Source organism: Macrobrachium rosenbergii, chromosome 13, assembly GCF_040412425.1.
Source record: "Macrobrachium rosenbergii isolate ZJJX-2024 chromosome 13, ASM4041242v1, whole genome shotgun sequence".
Taxonomy (NCBI): Eukaryota; Metazoa; Arthropoda; class Malacostraca; order Decapoda; family Palaemonidae; genus Macrobrachium; species Macrobrachium rosenbergii.
Window position 1 is genome coordinate 47,271,929 of NC_089753.1, and position 27,500 is coordinate 47,299,428.

General features: G+C 35.1%; 1 long non-coding RNA gene across 1 annotated transcript in view; it reads left to right on the top strand.

The window, feature by feature from the left end:
* Nucleotides 1–27,500, top strand: part of LOC136845273 (uncharacterized) — a 1,150,073-nt gene that overhangs the window by 594,194 nt on the left and 528,379 nt on the right. The gene's annotated exons all lie outside the window — the stretch shown is intronic.

Genomic DNA, 27,500 nt, shown 5'->3' on the forward strand with positions numbered 1-27,500 from the left:
GTTTTTTATTTTCTATTTTTTTATTTATTAATTTTATTTCTTGCTGTTTTGTAACAGACTAAGGTAAGATTTTTTTTTATTTGTTTATTTACCAGTTTTGTTTCTGGATGAGTGTAACAGTCAAAGGTGAGATTTTTTTTTTATTTATTAATTTTGATTTTGGTTGATTGGTAACAGTCAAAGGTCAGATGTTTATTTGATTTGATTATTTGTTAATTTTATTTTTTGTTTAGTAAGGGTCTAAGGTAAGATATTTATTTTATTTGTTTATTTATAAATTTTGTTTCTGGTGGATTTGTAACAGTCAAAGGTAAGCTGTTTGTTTTATTTGTTTATATATTAATTTTGTTTCTTGGTTCTTAGCGAAAGTTTGATGTCTATTTTATTTGTTTATTTACTAAGTTTGTTTCTAGTTGATTTATAACAGTCAGAGGTAAGATATTTATTTTATTTGTTTGTTTGCTAATTTTATTTCTGATTGTTTTGTAACGGTCAAGGATAAGATTTTTATTATGTTTGTTTATTTACTAATTTTATTTCTGGTTGATTTGTAGCAGTCAAAGGTAAGATATTTTTTCCATTTGTTTGTTTACTGATTTTGTTTCTGGTTGATCTGTAATAATCAAAGGTAAGCTATTTATTTTATTTGTTTATTTATTAATTTACTTCTTCTTGTTTTGTAAAATGTTCAGCATCGTTGTTAATATTTTCTTGTAGGTACTTTTGAAGGTAATAGTCAAAGGTAAGCTGTTTATTGTATTTGTTAATTTATTAAAGTTAGTTATTGTTGTTTTGCTAAAGCTCAGAATCGTTGCTAATATATTTTTGTAGTATATTTGACGGCATCTTAATCAGAGGAGTGTAAGAGGCCTGTAATATTTCTGTAATTTTAAAGGTTTATTGTAGAAATATGTAGACGGAATGGAAAACTAATTATAAACGTTTAATTTGTAAGAATTATTGCAAAATACATGCAAGTCAATAAAAATTTTATAATTTTTGGAAATATCATGAATTTTATGCAAATTGAAACTAGAATATTGTACACGCAGACGCTAAAAGCAATATTTCGGTAATTTTAAAGATTCGCAGGAAAAAAAATGAAGACCTAACGAAAAAACGAATTACAAACGTTAGAATTTTTCAGAAATATAATGAAAAATACTCAAACCGCAATTAATGTAGAATTTTGTGCCCAAAAGCTATGAGCAAATTACCGTTAGGTTGTCTTTGAAATTTCTCAAAACAAGAGCCGTTCCAGACTATTTATATTTTTATCAGTCAACGACAGACCAATAATTAATTGTGATCGGTGAAAGTAAAGTATTTTAACAAGTTTTTTTTCAAATATCAACTTAGTTCACCTGCCGTCAGGAAACATCGTCTAGATTTGTTCGTTTCTTATAATGCTGCGTCAGTTAATAATGTCATCGAAAGCTGACTGACTGTTTGATGTACTTTTGGGGAGAGAGAGGAGAGAGAGAGAGAGAGAGAGAGAGAGAGAGAGAGAGAGAGAGAGAGAGAGAGAGAGATTGTGTGGATAGCCACGATATCTAGTTTAATAGTGTTTATTCTTTCCATAAATGTAGCTGGTTATACGATAATGTTTTTTACAGTTTCTCTCTCTCTCTCTCTCTCTCTCTCTCTCTCTCTCTCTCTCTCTCTCTCTCTCTCTCTCTCTCTCTCTCTCCGATGTATTGGGGTTCAAAGTATTGAGCTTGAAAAGAAACTAGCCCAGACTGTTTGGACACTGACATAAACTGAATTTATCGTGTTATGTGAATGAAATAATTTACAAAAACGAATATACCAGGAACTGTGCAGGTGAAAGGATTTTTTAACAGTTATTGTTATCGTGAACGAATTGGATGATGAATATTAATTTATATCAGCTTGATAGTTTCACATTCGCAGTAAAAATGCCATGACACGTAACAGTGACTTGCTGTTTGTTCGTGAGGATAAATGAATTGGGATTGTAATGATTTCAGTCAGAGTGACGTTTTATACAGATGCGTAAAATAATAGGACTGTTTAAAGTTTAGGTAGGACTACATAGTAACGTACTGAACCAGCTTCATCTTTATATGCAAAACTAGAAGTATGATTTTGTATTCTCATAAATATACAGACACCCAATTTTTGAGCGGCCTTAATAGGTCATCAATGACTGGTGGGTCACGTCCCGATGTTTCAGGTCTTGAATGTTTTAGGAGTTGATTTTATTCCTGGTCATGCGGACTTGATTTCAACATCTGAGAAAGTAGGAGTCTTGCTTATTGGTTTCTGCAATGGATGTGTGTCGGTTCAAACCGGAGTTACATCAGGGGACGTCATTTTGTAGGTCAAAGTGGAGATCTTTTGAGTAATCTCTTTATTTGGCTCGGTTTCGCTTGTTGTTGGTTGCCTTGATAAATAAGGCATTTTTTCTTCCTGGTGTTTTGACTGTCAAAGAATTTTTGTTGTTGTTGCTCAGCTTCAACTCATCTAATTTTGCGTCTCACGTTACCCCCATTTAGTTCATTTTTCCTCATGCGTTCATGAGAGAGGGTTCCCTTTCAAGGTAGAACTACAGAATATATTAAGCTGCAGAGATGTAATATAGGTCTGAAGACGTTTCGAATTAATTCTGACCCTTACCCATCAAGAAACTGAAATCGAAATCATCATAAAAACTAAAGAAATCTGCAGAAGTGATCTCTTCATTTCGACGGGTCAAGGAGTACAGCTTACACTGATTAACTAAGCTGAAAGTTTCCTTGGACCGGATAGTTTACTAGCCTAGAAAAGTCGTAATGATAATTTGAATGCCAGTATGAGGAAAATGACTTCGTGAAATATATGAAAATCATATAAGAAAGAAACGCAGGTGTTGCTTAGGTCCCATGAGGCTAAATAGTCTCAAGTTGATGTTAAATATCTATACCTGTCTTCTTGAGTCACGTCCATCACATTTGTTTTTTCTTCTGTGGACATTGAAAAGATCATAGGCAGTTTTTTAATTTCTTTAAGTCTTCAGCTGAAAACTCTACAGAGTCAGCGTACTATGATAAACCCAAGAGGGCTCCAGAGGGAAATCAGCCTGCAGGAACAGGTGATTAATAAATAAATATGAAGGAACTGAAAATAAAACCGATGCACCTGAGATTCAGGAGACGTCAGCAGCAGTAGCAGAGAGCAGTAATGAATTTGCTTCTCGCTTAAACATTTGGAGGTCTGAGGTTCCCACAACTGCACTAGGTAAACTATTCCAACTTTTAGATGTAGCCAAGATAAAACTCTTAGCAAACTGAGTTCTGGCGAAAAAGAGCCAAAATTTATTCATTTTACTATTTAACAATTTTTCATAATGAGTGGCAACTATGAAGGCCACTCGCTTGATCCTATTCAGTTCTTAATTATCTAGCAGCGTGGATTTCTTCTTGGTGGTGTTTTAATGTGTCTCATAAAACTTTCATTCCCGTAGGGGTTTAGTACCATCAGTGCCCTCACGGTGCACTGTAGGCATTACTTAAGGTTCTTTGAAGCCTCCTTTCGGCCCCTAGCAACAACCGCCTTCAGTCCTTTTACTGTACCTCTGTTCAAATTCTCTTTCTTTTATCTTACTTTCCATAACCCTCTCCTAACGTCGTTGCAACATTATTTTCAGTGTGAATGATTTCACAAGTCCTATCGCTTAGCCTTTGACCTAAATTTGATATTCCAGCTTTATAGTCAAATTCTAATTCCAGTTCCAATAAAGCTTCCATGTCGGTGTTCTACAGTGATTTGCTCTAGAGATTTTGTGTTACTTCATTGTTGGCCTTGAGAAAAAGATACTGTATTCTTGTTATGGTTCCAGAACACGGAGTTTGCCTTCATTGAATGCAGCCTGTTTTTGGTCAGATTACGTAATTTCTCACTGTGCAGGGCATGAGACTTTTGTTGCAGTTACTTACATTCTCTCCAAACACGAGATGAAGTACCTGCCAACTTTAAGAGAAGTTTAGAGGTCTAGAAGAGGTACCTGCCAGCTTTAAGAGAAGTTTAGGAGTCTGGAAGAGGTAAAAAAAATCTGGTGTATTGTGTCTGGGTAAGAGGCTGAATTCTGGGAGAAACTTAAAGCTTATTAATTTCCCGATATCGTACCAGCGTCCTCTTTCATGTTTCACTGTACGTGATTACAGTGAGTATGTCATGATACAAACTGTATTGTTGCAGCTTTTGATGATGCTGATGATGGTGATAGTGTTAAATGTGGGTGTTTGATGATACTTAAAGTTTTCTCCGAGATCAAAAAGTATTTTATGTTATACTATCAGAAAACTCAATATTACTAGTTCGGTTCCCTAATCAGAAGAGATGATGATGCTGATGATGATGATAGTGGGCATTTGAAGATACTTGGCGTTCCCTTCAAGTCCAAAGTATAGTTATGTAGCTGTTTAGGAAATCGCTTTTTTGTAATGCCATCAGAAAACTTATCAGTGTTAGTTAGGTGCCCTAATCTGTAGAAATGATGACGACAGTGTCAAATGCATCAAGTATATTCGGAATATTGTTCTGTGGGGATTTCGAGCACTTCATGGGTCTCTGTTTAAAAAAAAAACAATCTTGGATTAGTAATTTCCTTTGTATGATCTCTTTTAAAAAGAACAATCTTGGAATAGTAATTCCCTTTGTGATTGAATGAAACCTCCGGGAGATACCTAAGTGGTCTTCTTTCAGTAGAGAATTTCATTTCTCCTTTGACCTTTCATGCTTGTGCTTTTGGAATTATTCAAGAGGTTGATACTCTTAAGTAACTGCCGAACGCCTGTAATGCAACTCTTACGATGCCATGGGTCCTTGGTTCAACATTTCTGTCTCAGAACCTGTTAGATATATTGACTGTTTTTCCTTCATCTCCTCAACTTTTATTTTTGTAATCTCTTCGATGTTCTGTATCCTGTAGTCATTTTTTTTTTACTTAAAGGGGGGGGGGAGTTATATTCATATTCATAAAAGGCCTTTATAGTTTATACTTAACAGGCCTTTATAGCTTGTTCTGGTCATGAATAATAATTAATAATTTGGAGTACAACGTAATGTATATTTCTAAGGCTATAAATTGCAGGGTGTTTATCTTTCATACTAAAATGTTTTTTTGAAAGGATATCAAACATGATACCCCCTTTACTTGTTCATCTTAAGTTTGAAAATATCGTAGTAAAGATATTGTTTGCCAAAATTTCGTAGTAAAAATATCGTTTGCTAAAACATTGCAACCTAGAAGTATTTCTGTTCCGGGAAATCATGAAGTTGGGTATTTTATCATGTTCTGCCAATTATTAATTTTCCTTTTTATCAAGACATTTTTTACGAGATTTTTGTGTGATAGGAGTTACGAAGACTGTATTATTTAGAATAGATGATTAAGATACAAAATACTTCCAAAGGTTGTAGGAATTAATTTTTTTTGTTTTGTTTTTGTTTGAGTGAAAAAAAGTGATGTACGATTGACATGAATGATCTTATTCATATTTTGAGAAATACAAACTATGAAGGAACAAGAGATGGCAACATCCGGCGAACATGACCATCTGGTAAGAAATATTGATGTTGAGGAAAAAGTATAAAATGAATTATTGATGTGAGTAAAAAGCCACAATAATGTAAATGAGAGCCTGAATGAAAATACTTGTTTATCTTAGAAGATAAATTGAAAAGAATTTTTGTGACAGTCCAGGAAAACATCGAACAATCTTTCGGCGTGAATATAGCAGTTATGTAATGGCTGTTTCCCCGTATTTGTGAGCCAACCGTTGCGATCTTCTTAACGGCTGTCGCTCGATCGTACGGTGCTCATTCCTAGTGACTACTGTAGGTGATTCATGGGTGGTGAACGACTTTCAGCATCGGTGCCTCCTGTTATTTCTGCGACAACTGCCACTTCGACAACCTGTGCGGGGAGAGATGGGAGACACAGTATCAGGGGCCTCGAGAAACTGCATGAAATTTAAATTTATGGAATGACAGACTAGCCTGTCTGTATGTCTGTCCTCCTGCGTAAAGAATTTATTTCCATCTGATGTGTTACAAATATTTATCTAAGTCCCCTCCATTACTCTTACATGGCCTACTTGACTACTTCTATATACCGTTTTAGCTCCCTCCCAATCCATGACGTGATTATTCTCCCAACAATTTTTAACAATAGCGCTGTTTTGAGCGAAGTCCCTAACCGTTTTTTTGTGTTCTTGCAATCTAATGTCCTTCCCCCTACCTTTCTCCCCAAAATAAAATAAATTACAGAGCTTGCATTTAATAGAATATACTCCTATGTCTCTCTTTTTGTTACTAACACTACCAATTCTGTGGCTATTATTCTTATTGAATTTGAATTTGATTGAAATTTCTTATTCTTATGTGAAAGCTACTTTAATTTGATATTTTGCCTCCTCCGTTCCTGCTGGGCTTTGTTAGTGGCAGGAGTACTGTTGACACTAGTGACCTTTGACATAGAAAAGTTTTAGAAATACGTATTATTATTATTTCAATAACAATACTTATATATTTTTTTTATTTGTAAGTCTTGTCAACTCAACTTTATCAATTAAAGGAAGTAATCTGTGCGTCTCTAATTTACACTGGTTTTAAATTGACGAATGCAGTTGCATTTTATAAGCAGGCTATTAACTCTGGTTTTAGCATAAAGTGGGTAATATATTTAAAAGTATTAGCTCAGATTTTAGTGTAAATCGATCAATATATTATCACTTTATAGTTATTAGCTTAGTTTTAAGAATAAATTGGGCAATACATTTCTATTTTATAAGTATTACCTCATATTTCAGTATAATTTGGTCAATATATTTTCAATTTATAAGTATTAACTCAGTTTCAAGCGCAAATTGACCAACATATATTCTCCTTATTAGTATTAGCTTAGAGTTTAATGTAAATTGATCAATATATTTGTACTTTATAAGTATTAGCACATTCTTTGGTATAAATTGGCACATGTATTTTTACTTTTATAAGTATTAGCTTAGGTTTTAATGTGCATTGACTAATATATTTTCTGTTTATAAATATTAGTTTGACCAATATATTTTCACTTTCTCAGTACTAGCTCAATCTTAAATATAAATCAGCCAATATAATACACACACACACACACACACACACACACACACATATATATATATATATATATATATATATATATATATATATATATATATATATATATATATATATATATATATATATATATATATATATGGGGCCTTTGACGATCATAGGTGATCTCACCCCTGGGGCATCATTGCTAACAGAGCGTCATCGAATGGGGGTTTATTTTTACCAGGGGTGGACCCTTCCCCATTCTCAGCTCCATCAGCTAGCCAAGGTAAATGAAATCCTTAGCCTTCTGACCTTACATCTTGTAACGCCTCCAGATCATTCTGCTCGCTGTTGGAAACGTCTGATTCCTTGATAAAATCCGCAATCCAATCATCCTTCGCTATGGACAGGAAGCTTCCAATCTCCAAATCACACGATGTCTAAACACAGCGACTTCTGACGGTGCCCTTCGATTGTCTTAGTGCCCCTGCCACACTGGGATCAAACATTTTGCATATATAAAAGGCATTGAACTTACGGGTTTTTACGCCACGCCAGAGGTTGCCACTGGAGTATATGTAAGAATTTGATCCAATATGCATTGCATAACCCATATTTTGCATATATAAAAGACATGAAACTTACGGGTTTTTACGCCACGCCAGAGGTTGCCACTGCAGTATATGCAAGAATGGGATCCAATATGCAATGCATAACCCAGTTCACATATGAAGTAGGCATGAAACTTACGGGTTTTTACGCCACGCCAGTGGTTGCCTTCCACGCATATGTGATTGGGCATTGATACCCCATTCCCGAGGGTATCACGTGGCAGGTGAGGGGATGCACAACAATCGAGTCTTCGGGCACTTGCCGCCAGTCCCACCAGCCGCTGTAGTCTCTCCATCGCGCAGAGATGCTTCCACAGCCATATCCAGGATTGATTTCCGTCACAAAACTCTGCTCATTCCTGTTCCCAACATCATAGATATCCTGGCATCTTTCTTCTGCAAGTAAACCACCAGTTTTCATCAAAAAGCAGAATCTTCTTTAGGCACCATTCAGGTGACTGCGTTTATCTTGTAGAGCTTCCAAACCATTTCAGATTCTCGCTCCAGTGTTCGTTGTCTCGCTGCAGATTCCACTCTCTTTGCCTTATCATTAGTTTTCAAAACGGACACCCGTAACGTGTCTGGATTCTAATGGGATTCTGGAGTCATTCCAGTCTCCGCCGGAGCCGATCCTGTCTTCGGGAATTCTTGCTGATCCCCGGTCACAATAATTGATGTGTCTGGATTCCGGAGCCATTTTGGGCTGCACCGGATCTGCTTCAGTCTTCAGGAATTCTTTCTGATTCCCTGGAGAGTTGGTCATGTCCAGTGTTTGGTGATACTTGCAATAGTTCTTCACCCCTTTCTAATCTTTCTAATCATATATATATATATATATATATATATATATATATATATATATATATATATATATATATATATATATATATATATATATATATATCAGAAGAGGGGAATTATATATGCAGTCCCCAGAAGAGCTATCTGAAGACCCTATCTGAAGAATTCAGCCAATCTCACACGCACACACATGTATATATATATATTTTTTTTTATTACAAAACAGCTGACAACAGACACAAGGTTTAGGTCATAAATAAGAAAGCCAATTAGAATGCAGATTCATTATCGATAAAATGCTTCCGTACAAGAATATTAATTTGATAATTTTGCCTCTTCAGTTCCTGCTGGACTTTATTAGTGGCAGGAGTACTGTCGACACTAGTGACCTTCGAGGTTGAAAATTTTTAGAAATAATTATTACTATTTCAGTAACAATACTTTTTTTTATTTTCTTTAAATAAAAGTCTCGTCATCTCAAATTTATCAATTAAAGGAAGTAATCTGTGCGTCCCTAATTTATACAGGTTTTAAATTGGCGAATATAATCTCATTTTATAAGTAGGCTATTAGCTCTGGTATTAGCATGAAGCCGCTAATGTATATTTTCACTTTATAAGTATTAGCTCAGGTTTTGTGTAAAGCGATCAATATATTATCACTTTATATTTATTAGCTCAGTTTTAAGTATAAATTGGCCAATACATTTCCATTTTATAAGTATTAGCTCATGTTTCAGTATAATTTAGTTAATATATTTTAAATTTATAAGTATTAACTCAGTTTCAAGTGCAAATTGACAAATACATTTTCTCTTTATTAGTATTAGCCCAGAGTTTAATGTAAATTGACCAATATATCTTTAATTTATAAATATTAGCTCAGTCTTAAGTATAAATTGGTCCATATACTTTTACTTTATAATTATTAGGTCAGTCTCAAGTATAAATTGGCAAATTTTGTTTGCTTTATAAGTATTAGTTCACATTTTAAGTATTAATTGATCAATATATTTTCACTTTCTAAGTATTAGCTCAATCGTAAGTATAAATTAGCTAATATATATTTACTTTATAAGTATCCGCTAGGGGATTAGTGTAAATTGACTAACATATTTTCAGTTTACAAGTATTAGCTCAGGTTTCAGTATAAACTGGCCAATATATTTTCACTTTATGAGTATTAGCTCAGGCCTTAGAATAAACTCGCCAATGTATTCGTACGTGACAGGTATTACATCGAATATATTGGCAAGTATATTCTCTCTATAAGTACTAAGTAATTTGAAATTCCAGTTCAGTTCAGTACAATTCCCAGAACCTGTGTGATATTTGTCCTGAGGTGTGACGTCACGAGGTTACGAAGTGCAGGTGATTTGCTCCAAAACTAGAACCACAGTTGCTGATAAAAATCCAATGATGACAACAATAAACGCAGCCTGAAAAGGAGACAATGTTTTGTTATCGTTAAATTAGCTAAACTATACGTAAAGATACGTAGTTTGAGATTAGATGATTTTGACGCAATACAAAATCTTCTATATATTATAAAAATTGTTACTGTTAATATAACATGAAAATAACCATAGTTTAATTTGGCTGAATGTGGCTAAATACATCTCTTCACAGAACCTGCTAAATACTGGGAAAAAAAACTCCAAAGGCATATTTAATGATGGAAACGGTTCAGTATTAGACTAAAAAACATTAGCAACGATTATTGTAAAAACAGGACTGGTTCATTCAAAATATTTCATAATTAATTATCTTGGGGAATAACTATTTTACTTAAATAACATTATACGGGTTAAATGGGATGATGGCATGTTCTATAATTTTTTTAAATAAGCATTTTGTAAGGTTTATTAATATGCCTTTCTTTGTTTAAAACGTCTGAAAATAATGAATACCCCTACACACACACACACACACACACACAGGCGCGCGCACACACATTTATACGCGTGTGTGTGTATTTATATATATATGATTGTATATGTAAATATATATGTGTATATACACTAGTGGTAAAAAAGACCTACTAGTGAATTATCCCAGAGACAAACGGATCATTAACAACTTACCTCCAAAGGTAATATAAAATCAAGAACTGCCCTAGAGCTGTCTTAGAACCACTTAAGAAAATAAAGGCTAAAAGAACTGTCTCACAGAACCCTCTGTTCACCACAGCCATCTTTCATCAGAACAGAACTTGATCCTTTTAGATAGAGTAGACATCCCATATTAACTGACGCAAGTTTTCAGAATTACGAACATACATCCCATATTAACTGTTGCAGCAAGAATTATATAAAAAAAGATTATTGCAAACTGACGCAGGTTTTCAAAAACACGAATATCTCATATTAACTGTTGCAGCAAGAACACAAACAAAAAAGGCCATTGCAAACTGACGCAAGTCTTCAAAGACGCGAACAGAGAGAATCACTTGCAGTTGCGTGAGGGTGAAGGGCGAGGCTCTTGATTCTTCTACTTAGGTCTCGGCAGCGAAGTCTTTCTCATTTCGTCGTCTTTCCACTTGATGACGAGCCCTTCATCCCCCCCCCCCCCGTTCATTCTTAGCGCGCTTGAGTTTTATTAGTGCAAAACAGATATAATAGGTCAGTGGAACCTTAATGTTGTTTATATTTACAATATTTCAAGACTGATCTAGTATAGGTTTCATTTACTCAGATGAGGTGCCAAATTTATCTCGCTATTCATTTCAGTAACTGGAAATCTCTGTTAGGTACCTCCCATTGTTATGGTGATGATAGTAACATTCATAATTGTGAAAATATCATCCACATTAATTTTATACTTACTGAGTGCTAAGAAAATGTCTGCTACCTTGATATTTCACTTAATGATTGCTAAAACAGTATCTGCCATAGTAAAATTTTACTTATTGACTGCTAAGAAAATATCTGCAAAAGTAGTGTTTTTGCTTGCTGACTGCTAGAAAAATATATTCCAAAGTAATATTTTATTTACTGACTGCTAAGAAAATATCTTCCACAGTAATATTTTTGCTCACTTCTAAAATAATATCTGTCATAGTAATGTTTTACTGACTGCTAAGAAAATATCTGCCACAGCATATTATTTAACAAACTGACTGCTAATAGAATACCTGCCATATCAGTGTTTTTACATACTGACTGCTAAGAAAATACCTGACTGCTAAAAAAATACCTGTCATAGAAATGTTTTATTGCTACTAAAAAAATATCTGCCAGTAATATTTTTGTTCATTTACTGTTAAGAAAATATCATCCATTGTAATGTTTTCACTTCCTGAATGCCAAGTAGATATCTCCCGCAGTAATGGTTTACTTACTGATTGCAAAGAAAATATCTGCCATAGTAATATTTTACCTACTGACTGCTAAGAAAATATGTCATAGAAATGGTTTACTGACTGCTAAGAAAGTATTTGATGCAGTAATGTTTTGCTTACTGACTGCTCAGAAAAATCTACCACAGTAATATTTTACTTACTGACAGCTAAGAAAATATCTGCCATAATAATGTTGTATGCACTGACTGCTAAGAAAATATCTGCAGTAATATTTTTGCTCACAGACTGCTAAGAAAATATCTGCTATAATAATGTTTTAAGCACTGACTGCTAAGAAAATATCAGCCAGTAATATTTTTGCCCACAGACTACTAAGAAAATATCACCCACATTAATGTTTTACCCACCGACTGCTAAACACGTCAATATACGGTGGTTCCAGTGGGCAATGGTCCCAGTGGGCAAGCCATGCCAACGCCCAAAGGGTAAAAACTGCTCCAGCCGAAGTTGAATTTTTCTTTTGCCAGCCCTCATGGCCAAGATCTCTGACAAGGTTTTGGGACCAGTGAATACGTACTTCCTTTCTAGAACCTTTTAAGAGAACAAAACTGGGTTAGAAATTATCAAAATTTGTTATGAATTATTAGTCATTTTAACATTACTTGTACTATTGATGAAGTGGGCTGTTGATTTTAATTTCTCATGATATGGAAGCGTTATGAATCTCTTGCTGTGATCAATCTGCTTAAATGAAGGGTTGTAAAACTTGTTCTTAGCCTTAGACAAAGCATCTTCAATAAAATGGGCAGGGTAACTCAACTTACTAAAAGTATTTCGAATATGGACAATTTCATCATCTAAATATTGTGGGTCACAAACTTTAAAAGCCCTGACAGCCATGGTAACAGTGATATTTTTCTTTATCTGAATTCTATGATAGGAATAAAATGAACGAGAATTCAAACTTCTTTGTATTTGGATTTTGAAAAACTAGGACATCCAAAAAAGGCAGTTTGCACTCTGATTTTTTCATATGTGAACTTGATTTGTTGTGTCTGGCTGTTAACAAATTATACTGGTTCATTGAATAAATCGTCATCATGAATGAAAAGAATGAATATATCATCCACATAGCGAACCCAAAATATTGGTTTAAACCGAGGCGGGCAAGAACTCAGAATAGTCTCCTCCAAGAACTTCATGCAGATATTAGCCAAAACAGGTGAGAGCCTCGGGAGGGGGGGGGCGGTTGTCCCATTGCTAATCCACATCTTTGTTCATACTCATCACCATTGAAAGTGAAAACAGTGGACTCTACGCACAGTTTAATGAGGTCAAGAAATACTTCAGTAGGGAGTGGTCATAAACTTGGGTCATCATCAAACTTATCACGTAATTTTACAAGCACATAACCAAGAGGGACATTGGTAAATAAAGATGACATCCAGACTATACATTTCTCCGAAAAGCCATCCAACGCCCTTAATCTCTGAGTGAAATCATCTCTGTGTCTGATATGCGCGGAGGATATCGTGCCTACCAAAGGGGCAAGTTGCTTGGCAAGCCATTCAGCTAACATGGATTGGGGGACACCACACGTAGCTACAATGGGTCGTAAGGGAAATCCAGTTTTATGTACTTATGGATCCCGTAGAAGTAAGGAAGGTTAGGTGTTTTGCCCAATATCCTGCTGAGTATGACTTTACGTAACTCTTCATTGGAAATAAGAGTTGCGATATCTCTAACTTTTTTGTTGAATGAATTTCGTACTGCATTGATAGAAGGCGCTTTATTCAACCTAATATATAAGGTCTTCATAGGAGGGATGGGTAGAGCTCTCGGCTAGCACCGTGTTGGCCCAGCGTTCGACTCTCCGACCGGCCAATGAAGAATTAGAGGAATTTATTTCTGGTGATAGAAATTCATCTCTCGACATAATGTGGTTCGGATTCCACAAAAAGCTGTAGGTCTGGTTGCTAGGTAACCAGTTGGTTCCTAGCCACGTAAAATAAAAATAATCCTTCGGGCCAGCCCTAGGAGAGCTGTTAATCAGCTCAGTGGTCTGGTTAAACCAAGATATATTTAACTTTTTTTTCAATCTAATGCAATTATTACTATCATTTAGCAACCTTAATGCTTTAATATTATAATCAATTTTATCCATGACGACAATGGAGCCTCCTTGTCTGCCTTCATTATTTTGATATTATTCTTAGGTAAATCCTCCAAGGCTTTCTTGTGTCTCAAAGGAATGTAAAAATTGCTTTTACTTAATTCGGAGGCAAGAATCGACCCCTTCAAAATATCAAGTTTTTCTTGTGGGTTATGATACTTAAAATTATTGAAAGAGTCTAGGCTTTTCATAAGAAAATCTTTTCAGGACCTAAATTAAAATCCAAACCTAAATTTAGTACCTCTAAATGAGTGCTATCCAATCGGGAAGATGAAAGGTTAAAGACCTGATCAGTCTCACCTACTTTTGCCCAACAAGAAGACTGGCACAGTCTGTCAAGTTTTAACTGAAGGTTATGAAAATGTTGAGTGCCCCTGAAATGCGCAACCTCACCGGCTCGACGCACGGCACCTTCAAACGTTGCTGATTGAAGAACACCTCTCAAATCCCGCTGGGCCTCGCGTAGGAGAAAGAATGCTGTCTGGACCCCCGACTTAGCACGAAGAATACGCTGAGCTAGGAACGATTTTTGGTATTCAGGGAAGGGTTCACCTGAGAAAAGAGCTTCACCTAATCTGGCCAAAAGACTTTGAAATTACTTGTTCTTGTAAACAGCTGTATAAGAACTTGACTTGATTCCTAGTCTTGAATAACTGCGTTCATTTCTTCACAAGTTGTCGATATCCTCGATATCTCCCTTTCCTGAATACCAGGTTTACCTGAGGAGGGGGCTTTGATAAATATTTACAACACATTAGTTGGAAATAAATCCTTTACGCAGGAGGACAGACATACAGACAGGCTAGCGTGTCATTCCATAATTTAAATTTCAAGCAGTTTCTCGAGGCCCCTGATACTGTGTCTCCCTCATCGAAGTGGCAGTTGTCGCAGAAACAACAGGAGGCACCGATGCTGAAAGTCGTTCACCACCCATGAATCACCTACAGTAGTCACTAGGAATGAGCACCGTACGATCGAGCGACAGCCGTTAAGAAGATCGCAACGGTTGGCTCACAAATACGGGGAAACAGCCATTACATAACTGCTATATTCACGCCGAAAGATTGTTCGATGTTTTCCTGGCCTGACACAAAAATTCTTTTCAATTTGTCTTCTAAGATAAACAAGTATTTTTATTCAGTTGGCTGAAGAGGACCGTTGTGCAAACGGTCGAAAGCTCCCCTGTTTTATCCTTTTTGTATTTTGGAAAAATACAGGCTCTCATTTACATCATTGTGGCTTTTTACTCATTATTTCCGATCACAATCTAGTGATGCACCACAGATAATTATTGATGTGACTTATTTAAGAAACAATAGGACTTACGAGTGACAATCATGAAAAAATTGTTTTTATGTGATGTCGCTTCATAGGAGAACCGTTTAGTTTACGTAGGTCAGGTGATTTTAATTAGAAAAGAAAACAGGTAGAGGAATAATATTCTCCGTTGCTGGTAGGCCAGGTGATTATAATAAAAAAAAAAAGACATGCAGAAGAACAGTATTTCCCGTTGCTGGTAAGTCAAGTGATTTTGATTAGAAAAAAAAAGACAGTATTTTTCGTTGCTGGTATGCCAGGTGATTTTGATTTCCAGTTGCTGGTAGGTCAGGTGATTTTAATTAGAAAAAAAAAAGACAGGTATAGGAATAATATTTTTCGTTGCTGGTAGACCAGGTGAGTTTAATATAATAAATGACAGGTAGAAGAATAATATTTTCCGTTACTGTCTGTCAGGTAAATTTAACTGAAAATCGAGACAGGTATAGGCTTAGTATTCCCCGCTAGTGGTAGGTCAGGTGATTTTGATTTAAACAAACAGACAGGTAGAAGAATATTTTCCGTTGCTGGTAGGCCAGGTAAGCTTAATTACCAAAAAAATACAGGTAGAGGAATAGTATTCCCCGTTGCTGGTATGTCAGCTGATTTTAAATAAAAACAAGTAAAAAATGCGCCGAAGTGCCTTCGGCGCAATCGAGTTTTCTTTACAGCGGCTACAGCGTATAATCAAGGCCACCGAAAATAGATCTATCTTTCGGTGGTCTCGGTATAATGCTGTATGAGCCACGGCCCATGAAACTTTAACAACCGCCTGGTGGTGGCCTGTCCTTTATCGTTGCCAGACGCACCGTTATGGCCACCTTTAACCATAATGAAATAAAAACTACTGAGGCTATAGGGCTGCAATTTGGTATGTTTGATGTTTGGAGGGTGAATGATCAACGAACCAAATTGCAGTCCTCTAGCCTCAGTAGTTTTTAAGATCTGGGGGCGGACAGAAAAAAGTGCGGTGGACAGACAAAGCCGGCCAAAAAAAACAAAAAAAAACAAAATAGGTATGGGAACAGTATTTTTGGAACGAGGACGCGTTGGGGAGACTTTTCCTCGACCTGGTGTGAAAGTTATTTTAAAACTTTGTAAAGAAGGTAAGGATCTCGCTGTTGTTTTGAATTGCATTCCGTGACATTCCTGTGATTTTGCAGATAAACAGTTGTGAATGAGACAGTGAATAGTGTTTGCTTTCTAGGGAATGTTCCTATAAGGCGTCATCGATTACTGACTGAAAGTTGTTTAGAATTTTTTCTTTACTTTTTTGCAGGCGTGTGTTGGTATTTAACAAATGGTTTCAAATTACTTTCATTTCAGGTTTTTGATATGTAAAAATATTCCTTAATGCCTCTCTCTCTCTCTCTCTCTCTCTCTCTCTCTCTCTCTCTCTCTCTCTCTCTCTCTCTCTCTATATATATATATATATATATATATATATATATATATATATATATATATATATATATATATATATATATATATATATATATATATATACAGTATATATGTATATATACAGTATATACATATATATATATATATATATATATATATATATATATATATATATATATATATATATATATATATATATATAGAGAGAGAGAGAGAGAGAGAGAGAGAGAGAGAGAAAGCAATACGTTACCTAGCCAACTGACCTTCGCGTTGTGATAGAATATTCAATAATTTGTACTTTTGATAGCATGTAGTACACGAAGGCAACGTGAAGATATCGGCGGTGATTAATTTATTTATATATTAACTGGGTTATTACTTATGCGAGGACGGAGTAAGCAATTGGCCCGATAACCTCAATCTGGTGGTGTGTGAGGTCATACCTAAACAGTACCGCTACTGTCACTTGACTTTCACGTACTTTTCGGCCCACTCTTCCCTTTCCTCCCCCCTCCCCTCCTCCTCCTCCCCTTTCCCCCTCCTCCTCCTCTCTTCCTTCCCCGCCTCCCTCCCCTTTCCCTCCTCCTTTCCCTTCCACGCCTCCCTTCTCCTCCTCCTCCTCCTCCTGATAACGATATTGTAAATGAAGACGCTTCTTCCTCTTCTTCTTCTTCTTCTTCTTCTTCTTCTTCTTCTTCTTCTTATTATTATTATTATTATTATTATTATTATTATTATTATTATTATTATTGCCTGGAAATCTATTCGTGTTTAGGTTAAACAAGGTGTTGTTTGGTGGTATTATTATTATTATTATTATTATTATTATTATTATTATTATTATTATTATTATTATTATTATTGCCAGGAACCGTATTCGTCTTCTGGTTAAGCAGACTATGTAACGTAAGTAATTTGCGTTTATCTCTCTCCTTTTGATGTTGTCCATCATGGGGGAATTGCTTCAGAAAGTCCTTTCATCTCAGAATTGATATTGGATCGTATTATTAGGGTTGCATTGCGCAATGAACGCTTCTAAGCTTAGATTATGCGCCACCAGATGGCTCACTATTGCATAAAACAATCAAATGCTTTCGTGAATGCTTTTGCTTGAGGCACTGGGGTCTTCTTCTCAGTTATTCAAGCATTTGTTTATTTCTGTTTGTTTGTCTGCAGAGTTTTATCTAAATTTTGTTACTTTGATCAAATATTTCTTTATTTATTTCCGAGGTTTTAATGTTACCCTTAGAGTTTTGCGTGCAATTCGAAGCTCTGTCTAAATCTTGCTAATCTTATCATATATATCATTTTTTGTTCCTGATGTTTTAATGTTACCTTTAGAGCTGATATAAACACAAGCAGGCGTGCCGCTTTTCTTTTCTATTCGCTCATATTTATTTAATATCACCTTTTCCTAAATCTTGCTAATTTAATCACATATGAGTTATTTTTTGTTCCTGAGGTTTTCATGGTACCGTTAGAGTTGGTATACACACAAGCAGGTTAATCGGTTTTATTTTCTGATCCCTGGTATTTATTTATTTATCGCCCTTTCTTGTAACTTGTTTCTCTCTCTCTCTCTCTCTCTCTCTCTCTCTCTCTCTCTCTCTCTCTCTCTCTCTCTGCAGGCTGATTTCCCTTTAGAGCCCTCTTGGGTTTATCATAGTCTGTTGACTCTGTCCACAAGGGTTTTCAGCCGAAGGTTTAAAGAAAGGAAGAAAGAGAGACAGAAACAAAGACAAGCAAATAAAAAAAGAAAACTAGCAAGCAAGGAGGCAAACAAACAAACAATGCATACGTGCTGTAATGATTATAACACAAGGACTCTGATGAATTCTACTTCGTGTTTTGTACATAACATGATTGAGGTTAAGTGATTTTGAAGTACACGAAAGAATTTTCATGATTATATTAACATTCTGACCCAGTTCGTGAAAAACATCATAATTACCGTTCAGCGGTTAGTTATTTAATGTACAAGTGATTCATGCTGTGACTCTTTTCTAGTTTCAGTTTTAAAGTTTTTCTCGTTTTAGTTTTTAAATGTAATTTTAGAACTTTGCTCTTAACTCCTTGCAGTGACATCTTAGTTCCTTTTTTGGAGACTGCGGCAAGAAAAATAATTTTTATTAAGGGTTAGTGTAATTAGCTTAGAAGCTAAGAGTGATTAAAATGTCACTGTGTGTACAAGAAGATTGTTTTCTTTTCTGTGGTATTGGGTAATGACGCATTTTTTGTATCTTGTGGTCTGATTGGTTTTTCTTCATGCATAGCCATGCTTTAAAGTGTCCTCTTAGAATTTTATGTTGTTCTGTGCTTTTTATCCACTCCATTTCTCTCCATACACACCATTTATTATCTCGTCACTCACGCTTCTCCCCGAGGACGTTGTGCAGTGAGAACTTCTAAAGTTCAAGGAAAGATGCATCCATTATTACCCTAAAACAATTCTTGTTTTTTAGTAATTGATTTAAATTTTTTCTATTCATTTATTAACTTTTAATTTTTTTAATAACTGATCTCTTCTTTCTGTAGTTCCTATTACCTTCTGTTACTTCGTTCCAATGAACACCATTTTCGTTGGAAGCTTGAATTTCAAGCCAGTGTCCCTGTGGGCTTATTCCATATGAATAGGGCTCGTGTTCTGAATAATAATAATAATAATAATAATAATAATAATAATAATAATAATAATAATAATAATAATAATAATATCTTCAGTTCCTTCGTTCTTGGTATTACATGACTTCTCTTTCTGCAACTAGTCTCTCTATCTCATTACTCATGAACTTCTCACTCGTAGGATATTTTGAATTACTTTCCCTTGCAACTGACACTGACCCGAGTTTACGTTTACAGCTAACAATAACTACGAAGAGTCATCATTAGTTTGCAGAAAATTTTATCTTCTCACCAAGGCGAATCGTGTTTCCCTTCAGCGTGAAGTGAATTAATTTCATTTTTGCACAATCATTGTTACTAGTGACGAATATATCTGAGGTAATTTCTTTGTTCCGTATATTACGTACTCATGTTTTCAGGCTTTCTAGGTTAATTATTGGTTATCTTCTCAGTTACCTGCTCAGAAAGACGTAGGAAGCGTAGAGGTCCTTTCTGTATGAATCTTAAATCTGGGTTTTTGAAATGGAATTTTGCCATACTGAATTTTGCAGCGCAAGCAGTTTTGTTTATTAGTGAAATTATTTGGTAACCACTTTATACAATGTCATTTATTAGAAATATGCCAGAATTTAACACAATATTGGCGTTGTGTTAGATGTTAATATTGTGTTAATGTGGCGTTTCAAATTCTGTATTGACAAGCTAGATGGGCTCATATCTTTGTTTAGTCTTAAGATCTGTATCTGCTTCATAAATACGTTTTCCTTTGTTAAAGGTAGTTTGTAGAAGTATCATAAATTTTCTTTTGGATTTTTAATGACTTAAGTGCATTTTTAAGATCGGCATTTTCTTCATAGAAGCGTTTTCTTTCGTTGTAGGTAGTTTTCAGAATTATCATAAAAATGTTGGAATTTTGATAGTTGTAGAATTATCATTAAAAATGTTAGATTTTGAATAGAGTGTTCAGTCTCATTAGCGCCTAAACCACTGTTCATTACCAATCTCTGTTGGAGGTGAATGTACTCTGATGTACGGCGTAAATTAAAATTTAGAATGCCTAGACCTTCCGCATGTGGGTGAGAAAAAAGAAAGTTTTTTGCCACAGAGAAATTATGATGGAAAGGAGACTGAAACCTATCTTTGAGGCAGTAGTTCAGCAGATGATTTCTGTGAAATGTGTTGTTAGTACCTCTCTCTCTCTCTCTCTCTCTCTCTCTCTCTCTCTCTCTCTCTCTCTCTCTCTCACACACACACACACACACACACACACACACACACCACTCCAGTTGCAGGCAATTTACTGCAGACTTCAATCACGTCGTCATTTGATGAATTCCGTAACGATCCCAAGTCTGTTATCATAATCCTTTAAACCTTTAAACACTTTTAGAGACTTTGTAAATGATTAATACAGGAATGGGACCTGGTGGTTGTCTGTTTAAAGTCACTTGTTAATTTATAAAGCGGAGATACAGGTAGGGGATGAATAATTTTGACGAGGTTTTAAGCTCGCGTAATTGTTGTTTTCATGTATCGTTCGCTGAAATCTCTGTAAGGTTGTTTTAAGTACAGTTTTCTGTAGAGCATTATTCAGTACAATGGCTGCTAATATTGTATAGAATTTTTAATTTATTCCTGTTGTTTATTGCAATGTACAAAAAAAGGTAAACATTTTATACAAACCTTGAGCCTCACTTATGAGTAATATTCCGTTTGTCGAGGTACAGCACCTGTAGTCTTTTATGTAGTTCATTGGGATGAAATATTACACCCCGAGTTACTGTATTTCGGTGCATACTTTCATTTATTTGTAGGAGATTAAAAAACTAGATTCTCTTCATGTAGCTAGTAAAGAAACTCTCTCTCTCTCTCTCTCTCTCTCTCTCTCTCGTAAGCAGATTCTCTCTTCATGTAGCTAGTAAAGAGATCTCTCTCTCTCTCTCTCTCTCTCTCTCTCTCTCTGTTCAATATTCCGATAAATCACTTGGATATAAAAGTGTTTTCCAGTTAATACTCGACGCAGGAAGATTCCTCGTCGGATGCTGTAGTCATGTGATTGGGTCTTCAAGTGTTTGTTCATGTGAAAACATCTGTTTTCAGAACACCAGTTGTTATTTGTTACTTGTTTTCACGTGTGATATAAATAACTGGGTGACGTGCGCTTCCCTCCTCAACCTCCCCCTCCCACTCCCCCTCCCCCTCCCTCCCAGCCATCTGTATATCAGACATGCGTCAAGACTACAGTTGTTCCTGGAATCATAGGTTTGCTTTTTTTTGCAATTTGTTAGGCACAGTGCCTCAAAACAAATAGCGTTGATCTTTGGAAATCGATATTCACACTAAGTAAATTTCTGATACTTACCACAACAAAGTAAAGTGTAAGTGTCTCAAAAGTAATTATTTTACGCTCTGTGATTCAGTAAATATAGTGCTTCACATATCAATACCTTAGAGCTTAACTTAGCGCTTTGCAATATGTAAGTATTAGCGGCACTTCAAAATCAGAAATATTTGTCTTTGTGAGATGATTCTTAGTGGCTTGTAATTTGATATATGCCGCAACTCAGAATTAAAGACTTTAAGCTTTATAGTGTGATAGATACATTACTTAAAAATCTGATATGCCTCACCTCAGAAATAAATAGTTTGAGCTTTATAATTTGGTTGATACAGAACTTATAAATGATATAATGTGAGTTTTATAAATCGTTTGTATATATATATATATATATATATATATATATATATATATATATATATATATATATATATATATATATATATATATATATATATATATATATATATATATATATATATATATATATATATATATATATATATATATATATATATATATATATATATATATATATATATATATATATATATATGTGTGTGTGTGTGATAGATAGATAGATAGCCCTCATAATACATACATTTTTTTGCACTTATAAGATGTTAGATTTAACAACTCCCTAACAAGTACATCGAGCTTCATAAATTTAAGGAAAATAATGTAAAATTTTACAATTGGTATAGTGTTACGTCCTGAAATATTCAGATACAAAATATCTCTCTCTCTCTCTCTCTCTCTCTCTCTCTCTCTCTCTCTCTCTCTCTCTCTCTCTCTCTCTCTCTCAGTGCTTTAAAATTCATCAGTGCACAGGGCTTACCCTATACATTTCTTTGCGGTCACCATCAAAAGAGCGAGAGAGAGAGATATTTTGTATCTGAATATTTCAGGACGTAACACTACACCAATTCTAAAATTTTACATTAGTTTCCTTAAATTTATGAAGCTCGATGTACTTGTTAGGGAGTTGTTAAATCTAACATCTTATAAGTGCAAAAAAATGTATGTATTATGAGGGCTATCTATCTATCTATCTATCTACACACACACACACACACACACACACACACATTCATCAGTGAACAGGGCTTACCCTATACATTTCTTTGCGGTCACCATCAAAAAGAGAGAGAGAGAGAGAGAGAGAGAGAGAGAGAGAGAGAGAGAGAGAGAGAGAGAGAGAGTTTAGGAAAAACGGTGATGTTTCGCAATTCACCTGACAGTGTCAAAACAGTGATGTACTTTGAGCATAATAAAATCTATAAGAATAATATTAATTTCAAAGGCAGCATACAAGGTTTCACATGATTTTGGTGGGAGATAAGAAGAGGTGTATTTGCCATCTGAATTGTCTGATAAGTGTTAAGATAATTAATAAGAAAGGTATTCAAGAAAGTTAGTTAGGAGGGAAATTGCTCCCAAAGGTGTAAAATAGGGGTAAATGCAAAATGTTTGTGTACGCGTATCACCTAAGGCACGTGAATAAAATGATATACCTGTATTTTTACTTAGATTTAAAAAAATTTAAGATAGCTTCAGTCTTTAATGTTTGCATTTTATTGGTTCCTTGAAACGTTTGCAGAGCTATTACACAGTATTGAACGAATTAGGTGAATTATATGAATTTGATTACAGGTTATATACATTCCAGAAGAGATGAATTATATGAATTTGGTAAGAGTTTGTATACATCACGTTTAGTCATCCTTAGATATTCATTTTTATTATATTTAGAGGATGTTGTCGGCTTTTGTGAGAGACAGACAAATCCCCGCCCTCATGGATTAAAAAAAAAAACAAAAAAAAAAAAAAGAAAACAAAGAGAATTATGCCACATTTTCGAAGCCTTGGGGGATTTAGCATGAAAATAGCCCCATCAGATGGAACCATTATTACCCCCATCTTTAGAAAATCTGCACCAACGGCTATAATAGATTAGATAATTCTCTCTGGGCCATTTAGCCAACTATTACGACGGGCCTAGGTGGGAATTTTCCATATTTATCACCTTTAATGTACAGAGGCGTTACGTAAGTAGCCAGGCGTGAAAGGGCCCTGGGGGCTGAGGGGAGAGAATACCCTGGTGTTTTTGTGTGTCCTGTCCCTGGGGAGGGGGTGGGGAAGATGACACTTTCGCTGTGTTGGGGCAGTTCGAGAATGAGATTGAGAGAGAAAGAGGTGGCAAAGGTATGCGCTGACAATGTAGAACTTTCGTTTGACCGTGTTTGTTTATTAGAGAGAGAGAGAGAGAGAGAGAGAGAGGGATTTGTTTAATGGCCAGAGAAAGTGAGAAAATGTTGTTTACTAGCGAGAGAGAGAGAGAGTGAGAGAGAGAGGCAGAGAGACAGACAGAAAGAGATTCGTTTACTGGAGAGAGTTAGAGAGCTTTTACCAGAGAGAGAGAGAGAGAGAGAGAGAAATGCTAATTTATGCGCTGAGAATGTGATGCTTATTTTCTGTTGTTATTACGAGAGGAAGCGGGGTACTAATTAATGCACAGGAATTGTTATAATTCCCTGAGAGAGATGTTAAGTCTCGCATCGCTCGAGCGCTCGCGTCTTTGCGAGAGAGAGAGAGAGAGAGAGAGAGAGAGAGAGAGAGAGAGAGAGAGAGAGAGAGAGAGAGAGATGCCAATTACAATTTATGCACCAAAAGACTCATTACATTACCTTGTATTGAGAGAGAGAGAGAGAGAGAGAGAGAGAGAGAGAGAGAGAGAGAGAGACTATATTTTATCGATGCGGATGAGTAACAAGAGGTAATTGAAAAATACCTTTCTATTTTTCTCGGTTCCCCTTTTCCTTAAATAACAGGATGCCAAATTCTTTGCATTACTGTAGGATATGTTAATATTTAACAGGTTTTGTTTAAAGAAAGGTTTTCGTCGTTGCATTGTTAAATCTCTCTCTCTCTCTCTCTCTCTCTCTCTCTCTCTCTCTCTCTCTCTCTCTCTCTCTCTCAGTATTCAAAAGTGATTACTCTCTTCCTCCCTCTCACATTCTTTCACGAGAAGTAATATCTAAAACCAAAAGTAGCTGGCGTCATTGGTCGATGGTTTCGGCGGCGATGACGCCAGCTTACGTAATTCTATCAATCAGTCAGTTCAATCAATCAATTGTGACAATATTGTTTCTTGTTACCGCATATTCTTCACCTTTTCAATGTGAGTCTTGGCACGTAGTAAACTACTGTGACCTGGTTTGAATGCAAGCAGGGTAAAGTATTTGTTTGAGAGAGAGAGAGAGAGAGAGAGAGAGAGAGAGAGAGAGAGAGAGAGAGAGAGAGAGAGAGAGAGAGAGAGAGAGAGATTAAAGACTATGCTCAAAATTAAACCTTACATAACTAAAGATTCTTCACTAATCAGTACCAGCGGTTTCCATGAAATTTTTTGAATGGCCTGGCTTTTAAATTCCTTGTGAAATGTTACATAATTTATGTCACCTTGATAGGAATATACTTGTACTTGATCATACACATAATTTAATCAAAGGTCCATCCAGTATATCGTAATTGCTCCATACTATGTCATTATCAAAGAAATTAGGTTTTTACTTGTGTTTGTCGGGATTTATAGAGTAAATAAGTGAAACAATTAATGACACTTGGCTTATATATTAATAAGGTATTATTTCTAGCTCATTGATTGGTAGAAATCCTCTCATAGTTGACTATTTGTTACCATGGATTGTAACTAGATAAAAAAAATTGATTTGTTGTACTTGAAACTGCTTATGTAGAATTATTGTTAGGCAGTTAGTAAATCATTTACTGTAGTATACTACTGTTACTAGTGTTTTGTGTAAATTGCAAGAGGGAATGTTATGAAACTGATATTTGTAAAACTCACTGATTAGGAGACAATTAATTTCTCATTGTAGTAGTTCCTCATTGGACGGGTTGGTATCGTTCTCTGAGCACTCCGCTGGGCCCGCGTTCGATTCTCCGACCGGCCAATGAAAAATTAGAGGAATTTATTCTGGTGATAGAAATTCATTTCTCGTTATAATGTGGTTTGGATTCCACAATAAGCTGTAGGTCCCGTTTCTAGGTAACCAATTGATTCTTAGCCACGTAAAATAAAATCTGATCCTTCGGGCCAGCCCTAGGAAAGTTGTAAATTAGCTCAGTAGTCTGGTTGAACTAAGGTATACTTAACTTTCTCATTATAGTGTAGATTCAAGAGCTTTTATTTTTACACTGAGGAAATAAAGTTAGATATACATAAGTAAACCATATTCTATTGAGGTTGAATAATGAACTAAGACACAGGAAACCTTTGCGTATTTATGCTAATTAAAGCGTCCTAATTATTCTTCACAATCTTAGTTATTACATAACGGAAGAATGTAATCTAGTACTTAATTTCAAACAACGGCTGGAATAGAATACTCAAGCTATGTATTAATGGATTTATTTTTTAATGGAGTCGTCTAACTGATGGTGTTGATAATGTATTATTATTATTATTATTATTATTATTATTATTATTATTATTATTATTATTGTTGTTGTTATTGGAGACCTTCTCTGAGGGCAGTAGCGTTGAAAGTTATAGCTGTTTCCACGGCATTTAATTCGTATAGAGTCTTATCTCCTTTTCATCAGCATGTAGCTGGTACATCAAGTTTCCTAAGGACAAATAGCTGGTATGTTATTATTATTATTATTATTATTATTATTATTATTATTATTATTATTATTATTATTATTATTATTATCATTTATATAGATTTGTTTGAGACAAGTTTGCGTTACCTTATCTCTAATTAGTATGTAGTATCTAGGATGCTAGTATGTATAAAGGGTTATAAAATACGTCATATGTACGTCTATTATATTTACTTGGGATTAACGACCTTGCCAAATATACAAATAAAAATAAAAAAACTTGTTTTAAATGAAGTTGGAGGATGAACTAAGGACAAAAGAATTGTTTGACTTTCGTTTTGACACTATTTCCAAAAAAACCATGTGGCGTCTAAATGGTGTGTCATGTTCAGAAAAAGAAATGTAAAATTGTTAACCCTTTGGCACTGTTGGTGCCCTAAAACAAGGTCGGGATATTTTTATGCACGAACAGGATATAGACGAGAAGAAGAAGAAGAAGAAGAAGAAGAAGAAGAAGAAGAAGAAGAAGAAGAAGAAGAAGAAGAAGAAGAAGAAGAAGAAGCCAAACGAGATATCTTTTTATGTATTTTCAATAAAGAAACCCAAGGAGTCTTGAATATTCAAAATTTTATGTTTGTGAAAACTTCGGTAGACAGTATTTCGAAAAGACTTTAGGATTTAAAACTTTCGTTAAGCTGAGGAAAAGTTTTTTGTACATTGTTTTGTTTTCTTACGTAATAAACCTTTAGCGCTCCAGATATTTGTTCCCAGATATTATAAAGAAACCGAAGGAGTCTTGAATATTCAAAATTTTTGTTTGTGAAAGCATGGGTGGGATATATTTCGAAAAGAATGTGAGATTTAAAACTTTCGATAAGTGTAGAAATTTTGTTTTTTGTACAAAGTAAAGTTTAGCAATCCGGATATTCGTTTCCTGATATTGGAAAGTCATTAGTTTTATATAAACCTGCGGTTTATAGTGGCAAGCCACTCGGGAAATAACACAAACCGCTTGCAAAACTGCACATTAGATAAATGCGTTACACTGTTTTCGGTTTTCCAATCCAAAACAAGTTACGTAAATGTTTTGGGTGAAAAATGTTTTAAAATGATGTCCTCGGAACTGACGTTATCTGAAAAGGGAAAGCCTTTATGTGGCATATAGATAGAACTAGCGTTTTGAGATGGCTCGATCATATGGAGAGAATGGATGAAGATGGTG